The sequence below is a fragment of the Rhopilema esculentum genome, chromosome 8 (genome assembly GCF_057945365.1).
Source record: "Rhopilema esculentum isolate cy_ngs chromosome 8, ASM5794536v1, whole genome shotgun sequence".
In the NCBI taxonomy this organism is placed as follows: domain Eukaryota; kingdom Metazoa; phylum Cnidaria; class Scyphozoa; order Rhizostomeae; family Rhizostomatidae; genus Rhopilema; species Rhopilema esculentum.
Window position 1 is genome coordinate 8,279,561 of NC_142822.1, and position 6,000 is coordinate 8,285,560.

Genomic DNA, 6,000 nt, shown 5'->3' on the forward strand with positions numbered 1-6,000 from the left:
AAGATTAAATTAGCTGGTCTTACTTGCTCGTGTAGACTATGAGTACCATATTCTTCCAATATCTGATAGATGTAAGGACTACAGATATCGTTAGTAATACACTTATTATCACAAGTTTGTGTTAATTAGCTGTTTATTAGCTATTATTGTATAAACCAACGTTAGATAAAAGTGAATAATGATTGAGCTTAACCAACAGTCATTCCCCAAAGGTATGTAAAAGCAGTCGACAGATACTAAAGTGCCTTAAGTCATTTTCCAATCCAAATAGGCCAATCAATAACTGTACTCACACTTGTACACATATTTTTCCAAAAGCAGTTTGTAAGAAAAGGTAGGCTCAATTTTTTGAGCTCAGAAACAGCCCTAGCTGAATTTAAAGCCCTGTCCAAACTACACAAACTAACCCAGGTTCGCCCCAGGTTTTAGCTAACCCAGGTTAGATTTTGCAGTGTGGACACAACTAACCTGGGTTCGCCCTGGGTTAGTTTAACCCATCTCCAGAGGTGGGTTCGACCTAGGTCGAACCCAGGTTAGTGTTCTGAATTCCTAGTGTGGACAAAAAACCTGGGGCGAACCAGGGTTAGTTTTTTTAACGCATGCGGATATTTGAAAATGTTTTCATTTTGCGCGCCGAAAAATAAAAATACGTTACATGCAAACACCAGGCAAGATATGGAAACTTGCAAAAAAGATCGTGGATCAACATGGAGCCGCGAAGAAGTTCTCAGCTTCATAAGTATCTGGAGAGACAAAAAGATTCAAGAACAGTTGGATAACTGTACAAGGAAAAAACATGTTTACGAAATAATGACACAGCGCCTAGAAAAAGAAAGTGGCTACGAGCGAAACTACATCCAGATAAGTGAAAAAAAAACAACTAAAACAGTCTTATAAGAAAGTTAAAGACAACTTGTCAGGAAGAGGGAGGAAAACATTTGAATAAACTGCGATTTCGGCAACTTCCATCTTGATCGTGTTTGTGGAAAATTTGTTTTGTTGTCATTGTTTTGTTGTTGTTGTAATTTAACTACGCATGCGTAGCGTCAGCTAACCTGGGTTCGCCCCGACTTTGTGTCCACATTACAAAACATGAAAATCAAGTGTGGACAAAGCAGGTTAGTTTGTGTAGTGTGGACAGGGCTTAAGAAGCCAAAAAACGTAAAGGGCCTCTCCAGCCAAAAAAAAATTTTTTTATGGACTAAAAAGTTAGCATCTGGTGCGTGTATTATGGCAAAGTCGTTGTTTTTGCGAAATTCCAATTAGTTTAGAAGTTATAAGGCTTTAAAGTCGCACCTTTCCGAGAGAAAAAAACGACAAAAGCCGAATCAGATTGGTGACATTCTGACGTCACAGTGTGCGGCTCTCGTTCGCCATGAATTTCGTATATCTTCCACCGAATCGTGAAGGAGTCATGGTCACGCGTTGATAATTGCATCTAAATCTACAGCAGGAGCTTTTTAGGATCGAAAAATACTAAATGTTTACAATCATTCTAAGTTTGCGGGTCGGAATGTGTCCATGCTGTGTCACGACTTTGTTTTGATCACCTGTGTAGGCCCACAAAGCTACGGCTTCCTGTTCCAGGCTCTTCCCTCGCGTATAATTAATCGAAATTGACACTTCAGTTGTTATCCAGAAACGATGAACAACTGAAGGCTTCAGAATTGATATCTGGAATGCTCAAACTAAAGGCCGGTGGAACAGAACTGAGATTACCATCACTTGCAGTCAGGGCCGTAAATCTGTCATGTGAATTGGGAGGGGGGGGGGGGGGGGGGTCAGCAGAGCGAATGAATATCAAGTATGCAGTGGGTCATGGCACCACAAGGGTATGTATTATGTTTTATGGAAGCAGTTGAGGGGCAAATTATTTTAAAACAAAAGTCAATATTTTTGGATTTCTCAAGACTTTCTGCTCTATAGAAGGTATTTACAGATATTCCTTAGTACATTGACTTGTGTTGATAATTGGATGGATAACATTTTTCAAAGATGGCCCCTAGAAATTGAACCTTGGGAGCTAAGAATCAAGTTAACTGTCGTAGAAGGACCCACCATGGTTGGGTCCGACGCGGAAGAAAATTTTTGAAATTTTATCTTCTAGAAAGGCATCCCCCAGACTAAATTTAATAAAAAACTAGAATCGCTCAGGATAGAAAGTACGGCGTTTTTCAGAAGAACACAGATTATTGTTTATTGGGTGAAATTTTGGAGGGGAAGAATCATGCTTAAACCTTAGTGACAGACTTTGGGGAAATATGGGACGCTGTTGTATTGATTGGTAGAAATTTACTTTCTGAACAGAAATGTGCGTCTTCCTTATTTTGAGTGTTTTCAGTAGGCCATGTTTACACATCAAAAATGAATACATTTTAATGATACAAAAAGTGATTTACTGAATAAAAGCAAATAATAGACAAATAATAGAAATGTACGTAAATAAGTTAGTAAATAGGTCAAATAAAATGACAGATTGCTCTCTTTTTATTTTGTACTTTGTTTTCAAAAATAAAACGGTAAAAAACGGTAGAAAACGGTATGTTTTTATCTTGTAAAAATTATAAAAACCACTCTGCTTACAAAAATAACCTTATTGGCTGAGGTTTGTTGCAATAACACAGAAAAACGTAGTTTGGTTCTAATCCGGCTACCAGGGATTTCTTTCTTTCAAGGAAAATGATGGTAATTTCTCCAAAAAAATCGTTTTGCTCCAGATTTTTGGGGGGGGGGGGGTCCATTCCGCCCGTCCCCCCGGGATTTACGGCCCTGCTTGCAGTGTTCAATTTGCGAATCGCTGTCGTTCGATTCGGTTTGAGGCGAGACTAACGAAATACACTGTGACGTCAAAATTGCGTCACAGTGTCACCAAACCGAAAACTTTTTGTCGGTTAATTCAATTCAGTTATCGAAATGCAAGAGCTTATATCTCATAAACTGTAAAAAATATCGTAAAACAAATAACGATATCGTGATCAGCAGGTTCAACTTCTTTAGAGTAGCCAATAAAATGCAAGTGCAAAATTTGGCTGGAGAGGCCCTTTAAGTGATTTCAAGGTTTTAATTTTCGCAGTCACTGTTAACAGTTTTGATATTTCACATCACTACATGCTGCAACGCTACACTTGAGATCCCTGATGGGAGTTTGTTAATACTTGCTTTGAAATTGAGCTATTTACTATACATTGGAAGAACGTTTAACAACGATCATCATTTAAAAAACCAAAAATCAAGAAACAGCCCATGACTTTAGTGTCTCATAAAAAATATACGTGTGTTGTTTGCCAATTTTGAGTATCTTTTAAATGAAGTGAATTAAACTGAACTGAATTGAACCAGTATCTGTCCGTTGCCTTTAAACCTTTCAATTATTTCGCTCTCTGGTTAAGCATGTATTTAAGTCCATAAATATTTCACCCCTCCCCCCTAATATTCATGATAGCTCCGTGGTCCCTGGGAAGAGATGAAGTTATAATATCTATGCTTTAGAAAAGTGTTTGTTAGAGAGGACATGTTTTAGGCCAATAACATGGCGAGGTAGGGTGGTAGACCAATTCTTTTTTCAATGCCTGAAACCTCCCTAGTGCTGCTACCGTATTTTTGGTTTTTCAGGCTACATTGTCAAAATTTAAATATACTAAAGCCAGTGTTCTAGATGTCATCTTTCTGCCCTTCCATTACGCTACCAGAGATGTGAAGGTACAGGAAAGGATTAAAAAGCTACAGCACAACGTAATATGATAAAGTTCACGAAAATAAACAAAACAGTGTAAGGAATATCAACCCTGACGTCTTTTAAAGAAGAAACATGTGGACCATATTTTGACAAAAGTGGGATTAATTACCCTCCCCCCATATCCCCCTTGGCGCCACCACTGAGTTTCTCTCGTTTCAATTGAACCTGGGGGTAACCCGAGCTGATAGCGACTAACGTACGCATATACACGTTTGCTGACACTGAAAAATGGAAAGCAAAATTAAAAGATTATTTGCCACATAGTGTCTCATTTGGGTACGTTTATTTTTAATTAGATTCCTGTAGCGAGAACTTGAAACTTGAATATAAGGAATACGTATGAATGGCGATTAGATTACCGAAGTGTGGATTTCCTGGATATTCAAGGAAGAATAGTTACTTGCTAAAAAAAAGTTTTAAGTCGATGTGTGTTTGTTTAAAGGAGGTGCAAATTTGAGCGTGGGCACCTATTGGCTGGTTTATATTACAGGGTACTCAAGTGTGACGTCATGACCAATATAATTCAAAATTTTTACTTAGTAGCCTGAGCTAACACCATGAAACATCACTCTCATTGTTAAAAGTCCTAATAAATGAATACAGCGATTTGACGAGGAAAGAGTCTGTTCCTATGTGATGTGGCTATATGTCTGCAACTTCATGGCACATAAAACTCTACTGCGAACAACATGGACCAATCAATTTGCATTCTTCCTTTCGTTTTCAGAGAGAATCTCCCACTCCTTGGAAAATTTGTTTTTTATATGAATTGAGAAAAGTGAATGGTTAAAGGAAGCAAAAAAGCGAGAACCATTAACTTGAATGAAAATGGAATCGAATGAAAAAAGATTAGAATAAAAAGCTATCTAATAGAAGAAAGGGTCAAAATCCATGGTTTTTTGAACATACAGAAAGAAACTAACTTTGGTGTGCCACAAGGATGGTTTTTCATACTTTTTGCAATAGTTTGTTCACCCATGAGATAAATCTTAGCAGTGGATTTGTTGTTGTGCAGGTTTTAACAAAGCCCGAAAATTATGTCATTGTTCAAAAATAAGAAAGTTTCTGATAATGTTTTTATCATTTCCTGAATTCTAGTTCACACATGATTCTCATATTAAAATCGATGTACATTTTAAGAAATGTTTAAGGGTTTATTGTTTAGGTTATTTAACAGGAATTATTTACATAAGATTTAACACTAAAAGGTAAAAGTGTGTAAACAGATTCAATATGATAAATAAAGAATCGATAGTATCGTGTGCCTTCAGTTCCGATTGTGTACGACAGAGACGTAACAATGTCAAGGGAACCTTACTTAGTTCGATGACTAAGGACCCCCAATTCAAAGTGGCCTACAATGTGCTTATACCAATGTTTTGAAGCATATTTCTCAGCTAACCTCCTTAATTAACGAAAAAAGTTTCGAACCTTGCTATTGTGCTTGACTTACACTACATACACCAGCTGATGGAACCTTTTGGGTATGACAGTGCCCAGGTTGTCAACTTTTTCACACTTTGATGACAGGTTGTGCTTGCCTTTTTTATGGTTTTAAACAAGCCGTGTAATTATGACAATGTCATATGACATTTTAACTATATATTTAACATTCAGTAAAAAGATTAAAATTTTGTCAGTCATTTGTAATTGACATGTGGCGGGAAAGGCCTGAACTAACTCACATAGTTTAAAAAAATAACATTTGAAACAAAGACATTGACATAACAAAAATGTTTGATGTGCATCTAACCATTACCTGTCAAAACTTTTGAAATCAATGCTCGTCTTTATACACAATCTGCAAAACGAAAGCGCGGATGAAAACATGATGACGTCATCAGCAAAAATGCTAACATCAGCAAAATAAACATATACATATCAGCTCAATTAATTACGATAGTTTTTGTAAGCTCAATAAATATTGACTATTTTGATCATCATAAGTAGAGTATTTCACAATTTATGACCGTTCATATGAAAGTTTCAAGTCAGTTATTAAGGTCATCGCTCACTTGACATCCAGGAAGTATTATTTTGGGTCTTTATGGGAAATGAATCATTCACCAATAATAATCCAAGTTCTAAAGTCAGATTTGGTATTGGTCAGTAAAATCTCACTGTCTATTGTCTTTGTAATATTTGTACATATATATATTTATTTCGTCAACTCTACTTCGAATAGACACCGCTTATAAGATGGCAAGAAAAGATTTAACAACGGAAAGGGAGATTCATTAAGACGAAAAAAAACAAACCAAGAG